The sequence below is a fragment of the Macaca nemestrina genome, chromosome 11 (genome assembly GCF_043159975.1).
Source record: "Macaca nemestrina isolate mMacNem1 chromosome 11, mMacNem.hap1, whole genome shotgun sequence".
NCBI classification, from domain to species: domain Eukaryota; kingdom Metazoa; phylum Chordata; class Mammalia; order Primates; family Cercopithecidae; genus Macaca; species Macaca nemestrina.
This window is the reverse complement of record NC_092135.1, coordinates 122,349,267-122,373,597: the sequence shown is the minus strand read 5'-3', so window position 1 is coordinate 122,373,597 and position 24,331 is coordinate 122,349,267. Positions and strand designations below refer to the sequence as shown.

The 24,331-nt window shown below is 38.7% G+C and overlaps 1 long non-coding RNA gene across 1 annotated transcript in view; it reads right to left on the bottom strand.

Annotated features, from left to right (window-relative positions):
- Window positions 1-4,014: 4,014 nt before the first annotated feature.
- LOC105481319 (uncharacterized) overlaps window positions 4,015-24,331 on the bottom strand; it is a 38,456-nt gene continuing 18,139 nt past the window's right edge. Inside the window, exon 4 of the long non-coding RNA XR_986897.2 lies at window positions 4,015-5,303. This is a non-coding gene — a long non-coding RNA (uncharacterized lncRNA). The remainder of the gene's footprint in view (window positions 5,304-24,331) is intronic.

The window sequence follows — 24,331 nt, the reverse complement described above, 5'->3', positions numbered from 1 at the left end:
GGATTTAGATTTTAGGAATCTCAACATTCAGGATTATGGTGTTTGAAGCTGTGTCTTTTGGGATTATGATCGGCGCTGTTATGAAATGAATGGTTCTTAAAATTGGTAACTAAATTGCATGATAATGTGTAAAATTTTTGATATAGCTGATAGACTTTCAATGAACCAAACTTCTAAATTATTATTCATAATGTGATTAATTGATTTAGTCATCCAACCAATATTGGTGACCTCTGGAACAGAGGTTCTAGTTACAAAGTAACTGAGGGTTTAGCAATGGTGAAGAGCAGAGACACTGAGTTTGTGTCCTTCCTACAGGAAGCTTTGCTATGAAAGACCTGCGAGATCCTGAGAAGTTAAATAAAGAAGGGTGCGGAGAGAATGAACATATTCCAGCAGACTGTGAGTAGAGGGGGAAGAAGTGATGGATCCAAGTGCTGACAGGAAGGAGTGGGGGGTTCCTTCAAGGGCACGTGGTGGCCTTGACAGTGCCTGATCCTAGGACATAGTTTCAGTACTTCTGTGTGGCAATAGTTTGGACATGACTAAAAATAACACTAAGATAACACAGAAATCAAATTTGTTCTAGAAGGGTATGGGTAAAGTGTAAATTAGAGTACTTAAAAATTGTAAAACATCTTATTTGGTCATCAGCAAAAATGTCATTTCCAGCTGTGTTAGCCTGGAGTCTCCAGAGAAAAAGAAACAGAACATCTCTCTCAATCTCTCTCTCAATCTCTCTCTCAATCTCTCTCTCTCTCTATATATATATATCTCTCTCTCAGTCTCTCTCTCAATCTCTCTCTCCCTTTCTCTCTCTCTGTCTCTCTCCCTATTTGACTTCTTTCCAAACATGAATTCAAAAAACCATATCTGGGGAGCGAGAGAAAGAGAATTGTTCACTGTAAGCAGAAGCTAATAAATATGAAGAACTTTAAAGGTAGTTTCCTACTCACAATTGGGAGAAGAGGATTATTCGTGGGAGAGAAAGACAAAGAGAGAGAGAGAGAGTGTGTGTGTGTGTGTGTGTGTGTGTGTGCGCATGCGTGCACGCAGGTATATTGTACATAAAGATACAAAGAACTCTGTCTCTCTCTCTCTCTCTCTCTATATATATATATATATAAAGAGATTTATTATAAGGAACTAACTCATGTGATTACGGAGGCTGAGAAATTTCAAGATTGCAGTTGGCAAGCTGGAGTCCCACCAGAGCTGCTAGTATATTTCCAATCCAAGTCTGAGGACCTGAGAACCAGGAGAGCTGATGCCATAAGTTCCCATCTGAATTCATGTCTGAAGACAGAAGAAGACGGATATTCCAGCTCAAATACGGGCACAGAGAGAGAGAGAGAGAGAGAGAGAGAGAGAGAGAGAGAGAAAGTGAGAAAGTGAGGGAATTCTCTCTTACTCAGTCTTTGGTTCTATTCAGGCCTTCAACAGATTGGATCCGGCCCACCCACAATGGGAAGGCAATCTGCCTTACTGTGTCCACCTATTCAAATGTGAATCTCATCCAGAAACACCCTCACAGACACACCCAGAATAGTGTTTAACCAAACACCTGGGTACCCTGTGCCCTGTCAAGTTGATACACATTAATAACCATCATACTGGCTACATTGGTTGATGTTTTGCTTTATAGCCAGAAAATGGATTTATCAGACTTGCATGGAGTTTGGCTTTTTTCCAAACACGAATTCCAAAAAACAGTCCTTCCCTGGATTCCCTGTGAGGTAAAAGATCCGCCTTGGGTTCTGTTTGCGGCTAGAATTCATGATTGTAAATTGTTTCCGTTTTTAAGGGGGGATTATAGTCACCAAATTGGCCACCCGTAAATTGGTGAAAAATTAAGGGGGAAATCTTCTGGAAAGCAAGACTGCGTCTCAAAAAAAAAAAAAAAAAAAAGAATTCAAAATATTCCAATAATATATGTAAGATAAAAACCTTAGATTGCTAAGACTACCTCATTTAGCATCTGCCAGGAAATACTTATTGTTCTAGAGAATGTATAAAAATAAATACACTAGTAGCCTCCTTCTTACATTTTGGCATTACTAGGTTACTTTATTTAATACTTTTTTCCAAAGAAGGTACTTGATATGCTTTTTGAAAAATTTAATTAAGGAATATAGTTGGAAAAATGGACATAGTTGGAAACATGGAAACAAGGAATGTAGCAAAGATAGAAAAAAAAAAGAATTTCAGTTGTCCATCTGTTTTGAATTTTAGATTAGCCAAGATTTGCTGGATATATGAAGCAGGACAGATCACCCTGAGTCAACTTCATTCTTATTGGTTCATAATCCTTTGTTCATATTTACTGGGTTGGTAGAGCAATAGATGGTTTCTAACCTCAATGTTCACTGTAAGCAGAAGCTAATAAATTTGAATAACTTTAAAGGTAGTTTCCTACCCAAAACTGGGGGAGGAGGAGTATTCATCAGTGTGTGTGTGTGTGTGTGTGTGTGTGTGTGTAGGCAGGCATATCATACATGAAGATGCAAAGATATTGTATGTAATATGTAAAAATATCTTTTAGAGTAAAATTGTGACAAAAATTTAGATTTGAAGTCCATAGTTTTTCCTATCAAAGTCCTGAAACCCCCAAATTTCCTAATGAAATGTGGCTATGACTTAGCCAAAGTCTTGGATTTTTTTTTTTTTAGTTTTAGGTTTTTTAGAGACAGAATCTTGCCGTCACCCAGGCTGGAGTGCAGTGGTGAGGTCATAGCTCAGTGCAACCTTGAACTCCTAGTAGGCTCAAGTGATCCTTCTGCCTTAGCCTCCCAAGTAGCTGGGACTACAGGTGCATGTCACCACACTTGGCTTATTTTTAAATTTTCTGTAGCCTCAGGGTCTCACTATGTCGCCCAGGCTGGTCTCAAACTCCTGACCTCAAGTGATCCTCCTGTCTCAGCCTCCCAAAGTGTTGAGATTATAGGCATGAGCCACCACGCCAGGCCCAAAGTCTAGGATATTAATTGGGCCACATTTTTTTAAGGTGTCTATGATGAAGGCACAGTATTGGGACTAACGCCCACTGTAGTCACACTTCTTTCTGTGTCTCTTCCACCAGAGTTGGGAGAAGGCCAATCTGTTTCTTCCACTCTTCGTTTCCTGTGGCTATATTTTTGCTCCTAGGATACAGGAAGGAGAAATCTTGCTTCTTCCTTAGCTACCTTCTTCAGTGTTTTATGGGGCTCTCAGATCTTCTGGGTTAGACCAAACCCAGATTCAAATCTACTGGGTAGATTTGAATAGCCCTGAGTGGGCATCTCTGGACACTGGAGGCAGCCTCTCTCATTACTCCCACTACTCTCTTCCTCCTTGTGGAGGCTGGCATGCTCTGCACTGAGGTTTCGTCCTCCCACTGTGTCTACAGGGAAGTTGCAAGTGTGGGCTTGATAGGAAGGCAAGAATAGGCCTCTCCAGTTTCCTTATTTTGAGGCCATAGGTGGCTTGAGACAAAGGCAACTGACGATTGTCTATTGTGTCTCTCACTAATACTCTGCATTCAGGTTTACGCCCCAGGGTCCACTAGGAAAGACATTTTGCTGGCTCCATTCCTCCCTGCTTACCTACTTACCATAGGATCTCATCGGAGGAGTAGCTGGGCTAGGACAGAGTGTGGGTATTCCTGGGACCTCTGCCCAAAGCTCCCCATAATACATCTGTAACAATTTCCAATGCGTGGGAGAATCTAAGTTTTAAAAACAGATGAATAACTTTTAGTTAAGCCCAACAGAATGGGATATTATCGGAAATATTGTGGGCAAGAATACATTAGTTTGACACATATTTACAAACCAAGCCAAAAGTTTTATTTTTCTTGCATGTAAACTTTATTATTCTACTTGAAAACCTACTGCAATACAGCTTGTTATTTTGTCTTGAAAATATTTGGAATTTTACTAGTCTTAAATAATGCAACACTGTTCAAATAGTTGTATTTTTAAGAAAAATATCAAATAAGCTAAAATTACTATTAATATTGAAAGGCATAATGGGAAAGGTTAGGAAGCCCATTTTAAGTTTTTAAGGAAAGAAGTGAGATAGAGAAAGAGGAAATGGCTGAAATGAGATAGCACGGTGCTTCTTATTCAGCATTAGTGATTCACACATTTGGAAACTGGCATTTTCGATTCAGGAAAGGATTTCTTTCTTCTCTCTGCTTACATTCTATTCAAGATTTTTTACAAACTTATTTTTTAATTGACCAATAATAATTGCATATACTTATAGGATACAATGTGATGTTTTGATCTATTTATGCATTGTAGAGATTCAGTCAAACTAAGAAATTTATATCCATCACCTCAGCAACTTATCTTTTTCTGTGGTGAAAACATTAAAAATCTATTCTTTATGCAATTTTGATTATGTTCATTGGAGGCTAGTTCTAGAGAACACGCGCTTGTTTAGCAAAGTTAGGAAGTCTATCGTGCACACAGACCAAATGAAGATGCTATTTTGCTGTGTCAGAAAAAATTTAGGTCTATGTCAAGGAACTGATAACTTCAGCAGATCAAATAAATTTGCATGACAATTAATTTCTTAGAAATATGGTACGTGAAGAATAAGTTTTCAATAATTTCCTTGTTAGACTGGAGACATTCTTTTAGCTATTTTAAGAAATTCAGATTCTCAGGGGAAAAGAAAGCAAGTTTAAAGACACCACCAACAATCACAGTATTTCTTTTCTTTTTTTTTTTTTTTCTTTGAGACAGAGTCTTGCTCTGTCACCTAGGCAGAAGTGCAGTGGCACGATCTTGGCTCACTGCAACCTCCACCTCCCGGGTTCAAGTGATTCTCCTGCCTCAGCCTCCTGAGTAGCTGGGATTACAGGTGTCTGCCACCACGCCTGGCTAATTTTTGTATTTTTAGTAGTGATGGGGTTTTACCATGTTGGCCAGGCTGGTCTTGAACTCCTGACCTCAAGTGATCTGCCTGTCTCGGCCTCCCCAGATGCTAGGATTACAGGCGTGAGCCACTGCACCCTGCCCACAGTCTTTCTTCTAATATCTTTCTTACACTTCTCAATCCTGCTCTCGATCACCTACACTTTTGTCTCATTTTCTTTGTAGTATTTTACTTCGGCAATGTTCAGATATCTTGGCTCTGAATTCAATGCCATTTCAGTAGCCCAGGCTGTTCAGGCCACCTGTTCAGTGGCCTGAATGTGACAAGAGGCAAATGCTTCTATTGATCCTTGGCAAGTCTGAGAATCACAAAAAAATATTACAAATAAGATTTGTCTGCTGTTTTCATTGAAGGTAACACAGTTGTGACCTGTCCAAGACCTACAAAAAAAGAGAAAAACAAACTAATAAATTGCTTTTGATATTGTTATTGACAAGAAATACAAAATACCTGTAAGCAGGTGATAGGTAGGCAATTTAATCTTCACTAGTATTTAATCATTGGTGCTTTCCCGTAAAACAGAACACCTTAAAAAGGTACTTGTCAGCACAGAAAAAAAAAGTGATGCATATAAAATGTACCATTTGTTTACTGTTGTCATTACTGGTTTTCTTCCAAGAAGTTTATGTTGTTTCAGCTAATCAAGTGAGATGACATTATTTTCTTTTGTGAATTTTTTTATTCATTAAAAAAAACTCTTTTATGTAGGGGGTCCGAATACTAGTCAAATGAGGTGTCCAGCAGTACACCAGCTTGGTTCTTAGAGCAGTAAACACCCTTGGAACACAAGGTCTTTCCAAAAGATTCATTTTATAAGTTGCGATTACTGAAGTTACTTTCAATATAATCTCAATAATCTATTTTAGTAATGGATGCAATGTATAATCGCACTGCAAAATCAAAATCTGCTGCTTATCATGCTAATGTGATATTTACAAGAGTCATCACCATGGTTTCCAGTCCAAAGTCCCTCAAAGCCTTAAGCCTTGGTCAACGAAAAGTGAGACTCATAACCATGCAACTCTTAATTTTTGAAAGATTTCCTTAAAAAATAAAAGAAAACCCCAAGGAGAAATATTTTTGGCAGTGGAAATGTAGCAAATGTATCACTTGCAGAGAGAGACTCAAATGATAACTGTGTTTGATTGCTATATATTTAGTAATATGATCATTGGTGAGTAATAGAGTGTTTTACATGTAAAAGTATATTTACTTAAAATGTTTGATATGTCCTCCATAGTTTATTTTATAACTAACACTAAACAAAGCAAAAACTTCCCACTACTTTCTACCCAGAAATTCTTTCCTTTGTGATAATATTATGATTCTATTCTCAAGATTTCTTGTGTTCAATAATAGTCTAGGCTGTCTAAAGTTTGCAGTCATTTGGGGATCCTATATAGAACAATTGGTTCTGGACAAAATACTGTCCCTGAAAGCAAAAGGGTTGAGCCACAGTGCCCAAGTAGAGCAGAGTAGAACTGTAACGAGAGATAATTTACTCCATAGCACAGGCCAGTTAACCAGAGCCCAATATCTAGCAGTGAGAGGATAGCAAAGACATGGTCTTCATTTCAGTCACCTGACAGTCATTTCAAAGGTGCCTATTAATTTGTTGATTATGCACTATTATCTTAAAATAATCAGTCTAGTTCATATATTGTCAGCAGGGACAACATCACCTTCAAAGGGACCACAATTTGTCCTTGGGGAATGAAAAATTTTTACTTTTTAAATGTATACAGCACAGATACACAATATATCTGTGGTATAAGAATTTCACGGGAGGGGCAGTGGGTAGGAAAATGTCTAAAAATGTCTCTTTAAATGGCAATAATGAAAAAAAAAAACCACAGCTCTAGTTTCATTGAAAGGGATTGATAGACAATATCTGTATTTGTACTTCTCAGGAAGATAACCATAATTGCAAAGTTATCAATAGTGCTTCAGTGTGGCAACTGCTTCTATTATTGGGTTTCTTTAATTCTCTCTTTGGTCCCTATTCTGCTAGGTTGGCCTCAACTGCTTAGCATCATGTGATAGACAGCAACAGGTCAAATTAGCTTGCTGTAAACTTACATAATCATGAATTGACTTCAGAGATACTTTAATCGCTCAATTTTTAAAGTCAAATATTTGTAACTTTATTTAAACTCATTTTAACAGATAATAAAATATGTAGTATTATAGAAATATATTTAATAAAATTCTCATATTCTCCCTATGCCATCTGGATGTTAGTTAACTAACAGGTATTTCTTACGCAACGATTATACGCAATGTACAGAGGTTCAGCAGTTTCCCCCTTGCCCTCATGGAGAGGTGAAATGAGCTTAAAAGTGCTAAATACAAAATTAGTAATTTAATTACAATTCTTTTTTTTTTTTTTTGAGATGGAGTCTTGCTCTGTCGCCCAGGCTGGAGTGCAGTAGCGCGATCTTGGCTCACTGCAAGCTCCGCCTCTGGGGTTCACGCCATTCTCCTGCCTCAGCCTCCCCCGAGTAGCTGGGACTACAGGCACCCAGCACCACGCCCGGCTAAATTTTTTGTATTTTTAGTAGAGACGGCATTTCACTGTGTTAGCCAGGATGGTCTCGATCTCCTGACCTCGTGATCCGACCACCTCGGCCTCCCAAAGAAAATTAGTAATTTAATTACAATTCTTATAATGCTTATAATGATACAAGAGTGGAAACTCAAATACATTATATGGAAGAGCATTGTTAAAGCAAACTGAATATGGCCTGAGAAGGACTCGATACTTCTATATCTGAGTCCTTGTGGACAAACTGCCACCTAACTTAATAGGCAGACAAGATTGAAAACCTAACTTAGGAATATGTGCCTGTAACAATAGCTGAGTCTTGGCCAGTCCTAGTGGCCGTACTTCAACCATTCATACACTGCTGAGTGTTCAAACTGTGTTCAAATAAGGCATATGCCAAGCTGTAATCAATCCAGCCATTCTGTACCTCACTTCCAATTTCTGTATGTCATTTCCCTTTTATTTATTTATTTATTTTAGTCTATATATCTTCTTCCACCACGTCACTACTTTGGAGTCTCCTTGAATCTGCTGTGATTCTGGGGGCTGCCTGATTGGCGAATCATTCATTGCTCAAATAAACTCCTTTAAATTTAATTCGGCTGAAGTTTTTCTTTTATCAGCATGTATCATTGGGAACCGGCATTGTTGGAGGATAAGGAGAACCTACTTTATGGAGAAAAAATCCTGCTGAGATCTAAAGGCTGCAAAGGCATGGGGAGGAAGATGGGAGGACAGAGGAGGAAACATGAGTGGGGACTCTGAGCAGGAACGAGCTTGACTCTGTGGAGGATCTAAAAGGACTGGTGTGATTGGAGAGAGAGGAACTGGGGGTGATGTAGGTGGGAACAAGGCTGGATGATGGCAGGCCAGATGACACAGGATTTTTGTGGGCTGTCCTAAGGATTGGGGAAATATTCAAACAGAAATAGAAGGTGATTTTAGAGCTTGAAGTAACAGTGAATTAATGTGACGAGCATGTTGAGATGCCTTCTGAGCTGCATTGTGGAATTTCATTTGGAGGAGAGTGAGTATGGGTGTGGGAAGCAGTAAGTAGGCTTTTGCATGAACCCAGTAGGGTGGTTGCAGTAGAGATGAAATAATAATTAGAAACTGGTGATCGACTAGACAGAGGAGTGAGGAAGAAATAAGTACAAAATAAGAGGCTTGGGTTCCTACTTGTGCAGCCAGCTGGGTGGATGGTGCGGCCATTGTCTTGGGGTGGCGTACACTGGAGGAAAACCAGATTTAGGAAGGCCAAGACCAGGGGTGTGGTGGGGAGCAGGGAAGGGAGAGAGCTTAGGAACCCAGTTCTGAATACATTAAGCCCAAGGTGCCTGTGAGATATTCCAGCGGAAGAGCTGGGTTGGCAGTCAGATACATCATTTGCCTAGACTTCGAAGAGAGAAGAGACCTGAGGCGGGGACAAAATTTGAGAGGTCTAATTGGATGATTGCAGCCCCAGGCATGGATGAGATAGTCTTGGAAATGGTTATCAAAGAAGAAGACAATTGGGCCTAGTAGTGAGCCTTGTATTACTCCAACATTAAAAGTCCAGCATAACAGACTGAGGGTGGGCAGAGAGGTTGCTGGAGAGCTAAGACAGTTCTGTGTCACCAGGAAAGAGAATATTACAAGATGGTGGGAATGGATTGAGTGGAAGCTTACTGGGATTCCAAATGACATGAGAATGGCAAAACCATTCTCATGTCGTCGGATTTGCTGACCCGGTCTTTCTCAGTGAGAATGATTCAGGCGGAGTCAGTGGAAATGTGGTTAAGGACACTGAGATGTAGAAGTCGAGGAAAGAGAAACAGCTTTCATAGACACCTCAACCATGAGGGATAGAGTGAGAAAGGACAACTATTGGAGAAGGAAGTCGAGTTAAGGAGGAAGACCCCGCTGCAGAGGATGTGCCGGTAGAGGATGTGCCTGCACGTGGGACACCAGAGTCTTCGTGGTTGGAGAGACACATTCCTATTATACAGAAGGGGAGAATGAGGATGAGGATGAGGGAAAATGAAGTAGGTGTATAGACTTGGCCACAGAAATTTGAAAAAGTTTCTAGGTTGGAAATATCATTCTTATAAATATGCAGCCGAATTGCAAAACTCTCTCAAATTCCTGTTACATAGTCCTAAACTTGCTTATATCTTATCTTTGGACAATGCAGAGACATCTAACCAGTATCCCTCACCCACTCTCACCTCTCACTGCACCTGACTCAACAAGTTCTCTCCCTCTGCACCTGACTCAACAAGTTCTCTCCCTCTCACTCTTATAAAAAGGAAGAAGTCATTTGGGCTCCTAATGAAAAGAAAAAGAGGCAGTATCACGCTTGTATCTTCCATAGACGAGGTCCTAAAATAAATTCTTGGTGGGGAAGGTTAAGGCCTTATCCAAAGCTCATAATGGTTTTCCTCCTTTTGGCTCAGGGACTACAAGTCAGTGCCAAAAAAAATCTCATGCCCCTTCTTGTTTTTGCAGAGCACACAACATAAATGTAACCCCAGCAGTAACAAGACTGACACTTAGTTCTCTCGTTTTCTTTCCTCTTCATAGATGCCAAGGATTAGATCACTTCATAATGGAAAATTACAATTCCCTTAGGGATTAATTCAATTGAAATGTCAAAGAGCTGGGTGGGGAGGGTTTTTTCAGCACCTCAGCTCAAAAGAGAAGAAACGTTATTTAAATAGGTTCATATTTCATGTCTGGAGGGCAGGAAGTTTTAAGGTTTAAAGGGGTTACTGGTGCTTCCTGGAAATTCCAGGCTTGAATAGATTTTCCAGGTGTCTTCTCTCTCTCCAAAAAAGATCCTTGCACTTTTCCCACCAAGTTGAATTATATAATGTTCGGATGTGTGTCACACCTTTAGGGACATACCCTGGTCAGGTGTATTCACTATGGCTGTGACGTGGACTCATGTAAGTCCTGCACCTTTGCTGTGACTACCATTTCTCTCTCACTCCAGAAAGATTGTCATAGTTCAAGAGCAAGTGATGTGTATTATCATAATAGAAGTCTTGATGTCAGCTCAAAATAGCACACATTATGTATTACAAATTGTATATGTTATTCACAAACTATAGGATTATGTTAAAATGGTGAGTGCACAATACTTAGTAGGAAGCCTGGCACACAGTAAGTGCTCACCAAATGGTGATCCTGAAGAAGGAAAGTCAAATGGCTTGAAGAGCCATCAAGGTGAACCAACAACACGATAGAACCTTTCACATCCTGCTTCAGAATCGGTGTCTAACACTCAGTTTTAATGACTGCACATATTTATTTATTTATTTATTTTTTGAGACAGAGTCTCGCTTTGTCGCCCAGGCTGGAGTGCAGTGGCGCGATCTTGGCTCACTGCAAGCTCCACCTCCTGAGTTCACACCATTCTCCTGCCTCAGCCTCCGGAGAGTAGCTGGGACTACAGGCACCCGCCACCATGCCCAGCTAATTTTTTGTATTTTTAGTAGAGACGGCGTTTCACCGTGTTAGCCGGGATGGTCTCAATCACATGACCTTGTGATCTGCCCGCCTCGGCCTCCCAAAGTGCTGGGATTACAGGCATGAGCCACCGCGCCCGCCCGACTGCACATATTTTTAGATGGAGGTAATTTTGCGTCCGGGCACCATTTATTCCTGCACTGACAATAAAAGTATAATGTGAGTGCTATACATTTGAATGATACATATAATTTAAATTTTTCTGGTAGTCACAAAAAACAGATGACACACACAAAGCAGGTGAAGTTAAGTTTAATAATATATTTTCATTGGACCCAATCTATTAAAATTTTCTTCATTTTAACATGTAATTAATATAAAAGGCTTATTAACAAGATATTTATATATTTTTTCATGCTAAGTATCCAAAATCTGGTGTATATTTTACTAACAGCACATCTCAATTTGGAAGAGCCATATTCCAAGTGCTTCATTGCCCCTTGGGGCACGTGGTTGCCTTATCCAATATGCTGGCTTACGACTTCATGTGTATAATCTCATTTAATTCTCTGCTCACTCAAGGGTAGTTATACTTTGCCCATTTTACAGATACAGAAAGTGATCATAAAGTTAATTCTACTGATCTAAGACTCACCATATAGTAAGTGGTAGCATTTGAACCCAAACCCAGAGAGTCTCACTGGAAGTCCTGTTCTTTGAACACCATGCCGTGTGCTTTCAAGTCGTTTAGAGACATGCATTCTTATACTTTCAAAAAGACCTTGAAAATATGAGAAGGCCATTACAAATCCTTCTTTTTCTTTCTTTCTTTGCCTCTTACTAGCCTCTGGTTGTTGGAATTCTCAGCCTTCCTTGGCTGACAGCTACAGCACTCTGTGCTCCGCCTCTGTCCTCACGGGTCCTCGTTCCCTCTGTGTGAGCCTCTGTGTGTCTACCTATAAAGACGTCTGCCATACTGGATTTAAGGCTCGCTCTACTCCTCATCTTAAATAATTATGTCTGCAAAGACCTTGTTGCTAAATAAATTCACATTCTGGGGTTTCAGGTAGATGTGAATTTGGGGGGGATGCTATTCAACCAAGTACAAGTGTCTACTTGTATCAGATGCTCTTCTGGGCACTAGGCGTGTACAGGTAATGGAGATGTGCATAGTCCCTGCCCTCCAGGAGGAGTCATGTGTGGAGACAGGAGACAGACATTGATCAAATAACTACACAGACACTTTCCCGGGTAATAGAGGTCTAAACAGAATTGAGAAGGAGGGGAGCAGGTTAGCCTCGTCCTTTAGGAAGCAAACTCCTTCATCGCTGGGACCAAATCTTACTCATTGTTGACTCCTTGGTGCCTGGCACATTGTTGATGTTCAGAGACTGAGTACTAAGGGAAAAAATGCCAATGAACTCATTATAGAAACAAAGTTAAAAGAACTTGGCTCAAGCCTGTAATCCCAGCACTTTGGGAGGCCGAGACGGGCGGATCACCAGGTCAGGAGATCGAGACCCTCCTGGCTAACACAGTGAAACCCCGTCTCTACTAAAAAATACAAAAAACTAGCCAGGCGAGGTGGCGGTGGGCGCCTGTAGTCCCAGCTACTCAGGAGGCTGAGGCAGGAGAATGGCGTAAACCCAGGAGGCGGAGCTTGCAGTGAGCTGAGATCTGGCCACTGCACTCCAGCCTGGGCGACAGAGCGAGACTCCGTCTCAAAAAAAAAAAAAAGAACTTTGCAAGAAGGTCAAAGACTTATTTTGAGATTATTCATGTTGACTGAAGGCGAAGACGACTTATTTCTAACTAGAGAAAATGTCAAGCCCTCAGTCAATTTTTGTGGATAAATAAGTCTTGTCTACCTCACTTCCATTTCAGCACATCTTTCTTGTTCCATTTCTGATTGGTCTTGCATTCAATTAGTTTTTTGATGCTCATTGAGAATACAGTTATTTGGCTCATTATATTAGATAATAATAAAATTAGAATAATAGACTTCTTCCTCTCTTATGAGTTTATTGTATATTCTTGGATATTCATAATTGCAGTATATTTCAGTATATTATTTTGGATGTTTAAACTCACCCATTGGACCAGTTAGGTGCTATTAGGTGGTGAAGGCAATTCAGTAATTGAGAATCTTAATTTTTGGCTAGGGGCCAAGAGGAACAAAGTGAAGCTTGAGTTGCAATGGTAAAGAAGCAGTAGTTACTCATCAGAGAGAGAAAAATATTTTGTTACTTTTGTGATTGCATGGCTTCCTTGATTCTGTCCATGTTCAGATATGATTACAGAGTGGTCTTATTTGGGCTTGGTTTTATCATAGTCATGGTATGACCTCATGTGATGTTGAAATTCTGTGAAATTGTTTATGTTTATAAGGAACACTGTGGGTTGTTACCAGCTGTCAGTTTTCAGAGCCTTTGTTTATCTTCAGTAGACGCCTCCACCCTGTCAGGGAGTCACTTTCATTAGGTTCTTGTTTATCTTTCCAGTATTTCTTTTTTTTTTTCTTCCAAATACAGTCATGTATGTTCTTATTTCTCCCATCATAAACAAAAGGTAGCATACTACATACAGTGTTCTACAACTTGCTTGTTTTTCTTTAGAATATACATTAGAGATCTTTCTGTATCAGTACACAAAATTCTCTCCCATACTTTTTGTGGGTGCATAGTACTCCACTGTCTGGATGCATCATAGTTATTACAGAATTTTGGCACCTTAACAGCATATACCTTCTGATTCAGAACAGGAAAGCCCCAGAATTGATGTTTAGTTGGAGAGAGTTCTTGGCTTTGCCCAGGAAAGAATTCAAGGGAAAGCTGGTGGTGTTTGCAACTTTTATTGAAGTAGCAGTGTATAGCAGGAGCAGAGGTATTGTTCGCTGCAGTGCAGGGCTACCCCACAGGCAGTGTGCCCAGAGGAACAGCTCAGAGGCAGTTCTGCAGTCATATTTATAACCATTTTTAATTATATGCAAATTAAAGGGTAAATTGTTCAGAAATTTCTAGAAAAAGGTACCTTGTAGTAACTTCTGGGTTATCAGGTCGTTGCCATGGAAAGTGGTGGTAACCTCCAGATGTTGCCATGACGACGGTAAACTGACAGGGCACACTTGGTGCACATGTCTTAGGAAGAGGTGCTTTCGCCTCTTCCCTGTTTTAGTTAGTCCTCAATCTGGTCTGGTGTCTGAGGCCTGCCTCTGGAGTTGAGTCCTGCCTCTTACCTCACTTGTACCTCTAAAATAACAGTGCGGACAGATGCTTATGGGTAAAACACTGAGATTACATTTGACAAGCGTTTGCAATGTAGACCGGAGTCAAGACAGATGTGACACTCTGCAGTGTAGACCAGAGTCAAGACAGATGTGACACTCTAGCAAGCTGGCTTCTATTCTTGGTTCCACCAGCAATTTCCTTGACAAGTCACTTAAGGTTTCTGAGCCTCAGTTTTACATCTGTAAAAATACGGGGTTGAAAAATATTGGAAGCCTAGTCAAATTTCATCCTTTTGATCTTATTCTCATAGCAGGTAGATGTTTAACCACCGACTTTCCAGAAGAAACAAACACCTGATCTGTAATGTTTGCTGACTTTCACGGTGTAAATACTGTCAGCATGACCAAAATCTCAAGCTACTAACAATTTAATAGTTTTCAAAATTTCCAAAAATTTAACAACTGACTTTTGGAGCTGAAAAAATGTCCTAAAATGAGGCTCACTGAGATTCAGACATTGTAACGTCCTCAGAGAGAAGGTATATCCTACACACTTATCACACTTAGAAAAAATAAAAGACAACTAAAGGACATTATCCTCTGTATCTACTATCTTAAACATTCCCTGAAGTTTTCATTAATTTGTAGCACAGGAGTCCTTAGGAACAAAGAGTAATTCACTTTAGTAACTGTAATAAATTACCCAATCTTTATCTACCAAGAAATTTACTCCATTGGGTCAAAGTTTGCTGTATTAGTATACTATTTAATCCTGATTCTTTACTATTGCTGTACATTTTAATCAGCTTTTGACAATTATGCCAGCCAGGCCCCACCCCAGACTAATAAAGCAGAATTTCAGAAGAGTGGGTCTCAGACACTGGTTTGTTTTAAAAGTGTTCCAGGTGATTCTAATGTGCCCCCAGGGTTAAGGACAACCGGCCTCTGGAGACTTGGTATATAGGTCCTCTGATACTTGCCTTTCTTTCTCTTTTTAAGTGAAGGACACTCTGCAGATACGTGTTCCCATACAGATAACTGATTCAGCTAAACTAACTCATGTGCAAGAAAAAAATCTTCAAGATCATAAAAACATGGCTAATGCGATTGATCTCTCTGAAAAATAAATTCAACAGAACTCAAAATCTGACCTCGCATTTTATTCCTCAAATGTAAAATCTACTGCAAGATTAAAATGAGAGGAAATCCAAATGCCTAATTCCTCTCTGTGAGATTTAAGTTTGTTTTGTTTTAAAGAAAGGTCATTTTGTTCCTCCTCTTTTTGTTTTTTTTTTTTTTTGCTGGCCTTGGGAAGCAGCCGACCATCCCAGCATACAAGAAATTAATTACCCTGGAGGGCCAGGTGCAACCAGTTAGTTGGTTGCTATGGGGACAGAAGCTATACATCTTGGACTTTTCAGGATAGTTTCTTATTGCATGAAATCTTATTCTTTTCATAAGGGCCATTCACAAAAATATAAATGTAAGTGTGATTTGATTACTCTTACATATGCATTAGTACATAAACAGGAAAAAATACATTGCCAAATAATAAGCCCTCATATTTGTAAAGAAAACTTAAGACTAGATACAACTTGAGTGAATTAGTTTTTTTTTTTCTGTTTTTTTTTTTTTCTTTTGAGAGGGAGTCTCACTCTGCAGCCTAGGCTGGAGTGCAGTGGCGCAATGTGGGCTCACTGCAAGCTCCGCCTCCCAGGTTCACGCCATTCTACTGCTTCAGCCTCCTGAGTAGCTAGAACTACAGGTGCCCACCAGCACACCTGGCTGATTTTTTTGTATTTTTAGTAGAGATGGAGTTTCACCGTGTTAGCCAGGATGGTCTCGATCTCCTGACTTCGTGATCCACCCACCTCCCAAAGTGCTGGGATTACAGGTGTGAGCCACCGGGCCCGGTCCAAGTGAATTAGTTTTTATTTATTTATTTATTTATTTTTGAGACGGAGTCTCGCTCTGTCGCCCAGGCTGGAGTGCAGTGGCGCAATCTCGGCTCACTGCAAGCTCCGCCTCCCGGGTTCCCGCCATTCTCCTGCCTCAGCCTCCCGAGTAGCTGGGACTACAGGCGCCCGCCACTGCGCCCGGCTAATTTTTTCTATTTTTAGTAGAGACGGAGTTTCACCATGGTCTCGATCTCCTGACCTTGTGATCCGCCCGCCTCGGCCTCCCAAAGTGCTGGGATTACAGGCGTGAGCCACCGCGCCCGGCCGTGAATTAGTTTTTTAAAGATCTAAGACATTTTGAAATTCTGTCAGAAAAACTAGAAAAATAAACTTTTCTGGAGTCTTGTGACACTTAGAGCACAGGGCTGCTGTGCCCGATACCAGTTAAAGTTAAGCCCAACATGTGAGATGCATCAGCTCTCATCCAAGATTTCATCATAAACTCTGTTCAAGTAGACTGATTTTCAATTCTCCTGAAGAGACCCAATGTAGGGCTGCGTCTCTAAAACATAATTAAAAATGGTAGTGTTTTTTTCTTAAGAAGACATGTTAAAACTCATTATTCAAATAGCGTTTGAGGGATTTCATACAGTTGAACAACATTGGTACTGTTTTTAGGTTTTGACAAATGTACCATGGTTATTAGTGTTAAGATGTTAGCATCAGGAGAAAGTATGTGAGGAGTAGATGGGAAATGTCTGTATTGCCTTTGCAATTTTTCTGTAAACATAAAATTATTAGGTTGGTGCAAAAGTAATTGAGGTTTTTGCCATTGAAAGTAATGGCAAGAACCACAGTTACTTTTGCACCAACCTAATATTCCAAAGTCGAGTCTACTAGTGAGTAAGGTGTGGTCATTAACTTGTAATAGATTAATTTATTATAGTGGATACTGGTAATTGTTATATTGATTATGTTAAATTGGCAATGGAAATAATTTGGTGAAATTTTGGGAATCTGACTTTACCTTGGGATTTCGTGCTGAATTTTAAGCATATTCAAATGAATAATCTAAACCTACGGTTTTACCCTCTATTTGCATCATCTATAACTCTAGAAATGTCATAACTTTCATTTTGAAAAAACCACTGTAGAGATTTAAATGACAGCATTAGCTATCTGTGATGCACTAAATTTCTTTGAATGTCTGATACACTGATGTTGTACATAATTTACTAGAGGCCAAATATTTTCATATTCTTTTTTTTTTTTTTTGAGATGGAGTTTCGCTCTGTTGCCCAGGCTGGAGTGCAGTGGCGCCATCTCGGCCCACTGCAAGCTCTGCCTCCGGGGTTCGCGCCACTTTCCTGCCTCAGCCTCCTGAGTAGCTGGGACTACAGGCACCACGCCCAGCTAATTTTTTGTATTTTTAGTAGAGACGGGGGTTTCACCGTGTTAGCCAGGATGATCTCGATCTCATGACCTCGTGATCCACCCGCCTCAGCCTCCCAAAGTGCTGGGATTATAGGCGTGAGCCACTGCGCCCAGCCTTTCATATTCTTTTATTAAGTCAATCCAATTTGATATTTGAATGACATGTTTGCAATAAACTCTTATTTGCCCTCATTTGAAAAAAACAATTTTGCTTTGTTTTTCTTCAACTTGTCAGGGCAAAAAACGCTTAAAAAGATATGCGCTTTAATGAATTGAAATATGTTAGTTCTAACTACCTCTTTGCCAAATATTGTAGAGAAACCTAGGAAGTGTCAGTGCTTTCTCTTCTTTGGATGTGTGTTAAGATTTATTTTATAATTCATATTTAATATCAAATGACATTTATTGTGTCTAGAAAAGCCCTTGGCACATAGTAAATGCTAATATATATTTATTATATGAAGAAATAAATAGTTACATTTAATGTTTTCATATTTAGCTTCTTTCAAATGAAATTTACTTGAAGATATAGACCTAGTTTATTTACAGGAAAGTTTATTCCTCAGTGTATATTTATCAAAGTCCCATAAAGGGCAATCCAAGTGAGTATATGTCATATCACCATTATACAACTTCCAAATTACAGAACCAATTTAACTTATGTCTAGTTCAGAGTTTGTGACCCTATGAGTTTTGTACTTTTTAAATTCTTTTGCTTTTGACCTGGACTTCAGCACCAACTCCATAGAGACTGAGTTAAATATAGCTTCCAATTTTCAATATATAAGAGAGATGAAAGGTTAAGATTCTTAATATATAAAGTAACTTAAAAATCAATAAAAAAGCACTTCTGGTCAAGATGGAGTGACAGAGACTGGATTTACCTTCCAGCCTGAAACAACCAAAATGCCAGAAAAAAATAAATGAAACAAAGTTTTTAAAGACTTTAGACATCAAGCAAGAAAGGACAGTGGTTCTTGAAGAACAGGAAACAAGTGAGGTGAGACCCATGATAACCCCAGCTTATCGCCTAGATGGAGATTTCAGGAATCAACACAGGGAGGGGAAACTGGAGGAGCTCAAACTTCTTACCTGGGTCCACCTGAGTTGAGGAATTACAGACAAGGGCCTGGGTAGGTCTTGGCCTGAAATTCCAGGGCAGAGTACCAGAAAAGAGGGAGCAGCACAGGGAGAACACATTAACGATGTGTTCTTCAGTTCTTAGCTGAGTACAGAGCAGGGCCTGTATGAGAGGAAATTACCTGAAAACAGGAAAAAAGCTGCCTGACAGGATATAGAGGAAACACTGCCTGTTTTCATATAGCTGGGAATAGTTCATGTTCCAACGACCCAAAGGGGAAATCTTAAGAATTCATGGAGATTTACATAGAGGACTCAGAAGGCTTTTGCTTCAGTAAAATTACGAAATTACTAAATTAAAATTACTAAAAATAGCCCTCAGCAGTTGAGAAAAATTAGACCAAGACTACTGGTTGGAACTTTCTGACAAACCTTAAAAGCAAGATCTGAAATGATTAAAAACTGTTTCCTAGTAATTTAACTATGCTTCAGACCAAAGCTCAAGGATATTTAAAGGAATACAAAAATATCCAGCACTCAGGAAGTTAAAAATCAAAAAGACAGCTATTTAATTAAGGCATGCTAAGAAAAGGCAAGAAAATACGACCTGTAATGATAAAAGAAATCAATTGACACCAGTCTAGAAATGACACACATGATAGAATATAGTAGACAAGGACATTAAAAGTTATTATGACTGTATTTCATATGTTCAAGAAACAAGAAAAAAGGTTACTCCTGAAAGATATAAAGACATAGGATATGAAAAACATGAAAATCAAACTTCTAGAAATGGAAACTATAATATCTGGGGTAAAAAGCCTACTAGATGGGATTCATAGCAGATTAGATATTGCCCAAGAAAAGAGTGCTATGAACTGAATTGTGTCCTTCTACCTCAATTCGTATATTAAAACCCTCACCCCAAATGTAATGGTATTTAGAGATGAGGACTTTGGAAGATAATTAGAGTTAAATGAAGTCATGAGGATTGGGCCTTCATGATGTGATTAGTACCCTTATGAGAAGAGGAAGAGAGGGTGATTACTTGCTCTTTGCCATGTGTGGATACAGTGAGAAGATAGCTGTTTGCAAGCCAGGAAGAGGGCCTCCATCAGGAACTCAGCAGACTTCCCAGCCTCCAAAACTGTGAGAAATACGTGTCTGTGGTTTAAGCCACCTAGTTTGTGGTATTTTGTATAGCAACCTGGGCTGACTAAAATAATTAGTAAATTTGAAAACATAGCAAAGAAACTATCCAAATAAAACCAGAGATAAGAAAAAAAATGTAATGAAAGAGAGTCTAAGTGAACTATGGGACATATTTAAGTTGTGTGTGTATGTGTGTATATACTAATTATATACATATATATAAAATATATACTAATATACTAAATCTATCTATCTATCTATCTATCTATCTATCTATCTATCTATCTATCTAAAATTAGAGTCCATGTGGGAGACAGAGGAGCACAGAAAAAATATTTGAAAAGTAATGACTGAAAACTTTTGACATTTGATATTTGATATAAACTGTAAATACATGTATTTGAGAAGCTCAGCAAACCCCAGCAAAATAACTTGAAGAAAAAATGTAAAGTATCTCATAACCATATTGCTGAACACTAGTGATAAAGATAAATCTTAACAGCAGCCAGAGGAAAAAAGACACATAACAGAAACAGAAACAAGGTTAAGGATGATGGCAAATTCTCACCAGAAACAATTCAAACCAGAAGACAGTGCACTTTGTTTAATGTATTAAAAGAAAAAAGTATGTCAACTTAGAATTCTATACCCAGTGAAATTATTTTCCAAAAATCAAGGCAAAACAAAAACATCTTAAGACACAAAAACTGAAAGAAGTATTCACCAGCAGACCAACAGTAAAAGAAATGTTTAAGCAATCCTTCAGGCAGAATAAAAGTGATACCAAATGAAAATCTGATCTGAGTTTTAAAAATGTAGACAAAGAACACTAAAAATAGTAACAAAAGAACACTAAACCAAATATTTATGAAAATGAAGATGAAAATCATTTTAAAATTATTGAAGATTTTTAAAAAGATAATTGTTGGCTGGGCGCAGTGGCTCATGCTTATAATCCCAGCACTTTGGGAGGCTGAGGCAGGTGGATCAGAAGATCAAGAAATCGAGACCATCCTGACCAACATGGTGAAACCCCGTCTCTACTAAAAATACAAAAATTAGCTGGGCATGGTGGCGCCCGCCTGTAATCCCAGCTACTAGGGAGGCTGAGGCAGGAGAATTGCTTGAACCTGGGAGGCAGAAGTTGCAGTGAGCTAAGACGGTGCCACTGCACTCCAGTCTGGCAACAAAGCGAGACTCCATCTCAGATAAATAAATAAATAAATAACTGTTTAGAGAAAAAATAATAAAATAATAACAATGTATGTGAAGCTGTTATATACATAGGAGCAAAATGTAGGACAAAGATAGCACAAAGGCCAGGAGGGGAGAAATATTCTAAAGTTCTTATGCAATATGTGAAGTAAAGGATGTATACTATAAATCTTAAAACAATTACTATAAAAACACAAGAAAGTTACAGCTAATAAGCCAACAAAGGGGATTAAATAGAATTGTTAGAAATAATGAGTGCAATAGAAGAGAGGAAAAAGAGAAAAAATGAGAGAAGGAAAAAATAGAAAACAAAACAAGATGGTAGATTCAAACCTCAACTATATCAATCATAATATTAAATGTAGATAGTATAGCACCCCAATGAAGAGGCAGAGATTGTCAGATAGGATGAAAAAGTAAGGCCCAACTTAATCCAACAAGAAGACTTAATGATTCTAAATATATACGCACCCAACATTGGAGCACCCAGATTCATAAAACAAGTTCTTAGAGATTTATGAAGAGATTTAGTCAACCACACAATAATACTGCAGGACTTCAAGACCACACTGACAGTGTTGGACAGATCATTGAGGCAGAAAACTAACAAAGATATTCTGATCTTACAGTCGACATGACCATTTGAGCCTAATAGACATCAACAGAGCACTCCATTCCACAACAAAATATACATCCTCCTCATTTGCACACAGCACATACTCTAAGACTGACCACATGTTTGTTTACAAAGCAAGTCTAAACAAATTAAAAAAAACAGAAATCGTATCAGCCACACTCTCAGACCACGGCACAAGAAAAATAGAAATCAATAACAAGAAGATCCATCAATACCATACAATAACACGGAAGTTAAACAACTTGCTCCTGAATGACTTTTCAGAATACAATTAAGGCAGAATTTTAAAACATTCTTTCAATCTAATGAAAAGAGACACACAACATACCAGAATCTTTGGGACACAACTTAAATGGTGTTGAGAGGAAAGTTTATAGTGCTAAACACTCACATCAAGAAGTTAGAAAGATCTCAAATTAACAACCTAACATCGCACCTAGAGGGACTAGAAAACCAAGAGCAAACCAATCCCAAAACTAGCAGCAGGAAAAAAAAAATCAGAGCTGAACTGAATAAAACTGAGATATAAAAATAGATACAAAAGCTCAACAAAACCAAAAGTTAGTTGTTCAAAAGAGTAAACAAGATTGATAGACCACTAGCAATATTAATGAAGAAAAAAAGAGAGAAGATCTAAATAAACACTATCAGAAATGGCCAAGACAACTTTACAACTGACCCCACAAAAATACAAAAGATCCTCAGAGATTATTATAAACACCTCTATGCACACAAACTAGAGCACCTAAAAGAAATGGACAAATTTCTGTAAACACACAGTCTCCCAAGATTGAACCAGCAAGAAATTAAAATCCTGAACAGATCAATAATAAATTTTGAAGCTGAATCAGTAATTAAAGGCCTACCAAACAAAAAAGCCCTGAGCCAGACGGATTCAAAACTGAATTCTGCCAGACATACAAGGAGCTAGTACCAATCCTACTAAAACTATTAAAAAAAAAATTGAGGGGGAAGAATTCTTCCCTAACTTATTCTATGAAGCCAGCATCATTCTAATACCAAAGCCTGGTAGAGACATAATGAAAAAAGAAACCTTCAGGCCAATATCTCTGATGAACAGAGATGCAAAAATATTTAACAAAATACTAGCAAACCAAATCCAGCAGCATAGCAAAAAGTTAATTCACCACAATCAAGTAGGCTTTATCCCTGGGATGCAAGGTTGGTTTGACATACACAAACCAGTAAGAGTGATTTACCATATAAAGAGAATTAAAAACAAAGATCACATAATCATCTCAAAAGATGCAAAAAGGCTTTCAATAAACTTCAACATCCATTTATGTTAAAAGCCCTCAACAAATTAGGCATCAAAGGAACATACCTCAAAATAATAAAAGCCATCTATGACAAACCCACAGCCAGCATCATACTCAGAGACTAATATGAGATGTAAAATAATATTGGGGGAATGGGCAAAAGCTGGAAGCATTCCCTTTGAGAACCGGAACAAGACAAGGATGCCCTTTCTCACCACTCTTATTCAACTTGAAAGTCCTAGCCAGAACAGAAAAAAGAAAGAAATGAAAGGCATCTAAGTAGGAAGAGAGGAAGTCAAACTATCTTGGCAGATGATATGATTCTATACCTAGAAAACACTACAGACTCCACCAGAAAGCTTATAAAACTGATAAACAACTTCAGTAAAATTTCTGGATACACAATCAATATATAAAAATCAGTAGGATTTCTTATTTATTTATTTATTTATTTATTTATTTATTTATTTCGAGATGGAGTTTCGCTCTTGTTGCCCAGGCTGGAGTGCAATGCTGCAATCTTGGCTCACCGCAACCTCTGCCTCCTATGTTCAAGAGATTCTCCTGCCTCATCCTCCCAAGTAGCTGGGATTACAGGCATGCACCACCATGCCTGGCTATTTTTTTTTTTTTTTGTCTTTTTAGTAGAGACGGGGTTTCTCCACGTTGGTCAGGCTGGTCTCTAACTCCCGACCTCAGGTGATCTGCCCCCTTCAGACTCCCAAAGTGCTGGGATTACAGGCATGAGTCACTGTGCCCAACCCAATCAGTAGGATTTCTACACACCAATGACATTCAAGCTCAGAGCAAAATCAAGAATGCTATCTCATTCACAGTAGCCACAAAAATATAAAATATCTAGAAATACAGCTTACCAAGGAGGTGACAGAGCTCTACAATGAGAATTATAAAACATACTGAAAGAAATCAGGGATGACATGAATAAATTGAAAACATTCCATGTTCATGCATTGAAAAAATCAATATTGTCAAAATGGCCACACTATCCAAAGCAATTTAAAGATTCGATGCTATTCCCATTAAACTACCAATGACATTTTTTCATAGAATTAGAAAAAAACTATTCTAAAATTTTAATGGAACCAAAAAAGCCCAAATATCCAAGGCAATCCTAAGCAAAAAGAAAAAATCTGGAGGCACCACACTACCTGATTTCAAACTATACTACAAGGCTACAATCCAAAACATCATGGTACTAGTATGAAAACAGATCAATAGAACAGGACAGAGAAAACAGAAAGTCACACACCTCCAATCAGCTGATCTTTGACAAAGTCAACAATAACAAGCAATTGGGAAAGGATTCAATAAATGGTGCTAGGATAACTGGCTAGTTGTATACAGAAGATTGAAACTGGACCACTTCCCTACACCATATACAAAAATTAACTCAAGATGGATTAAAGACTTAACTGTAAGATGTAAAACACTAAAAACCCTAGAAGAAAACCTAGGAAATACCATTCTGTA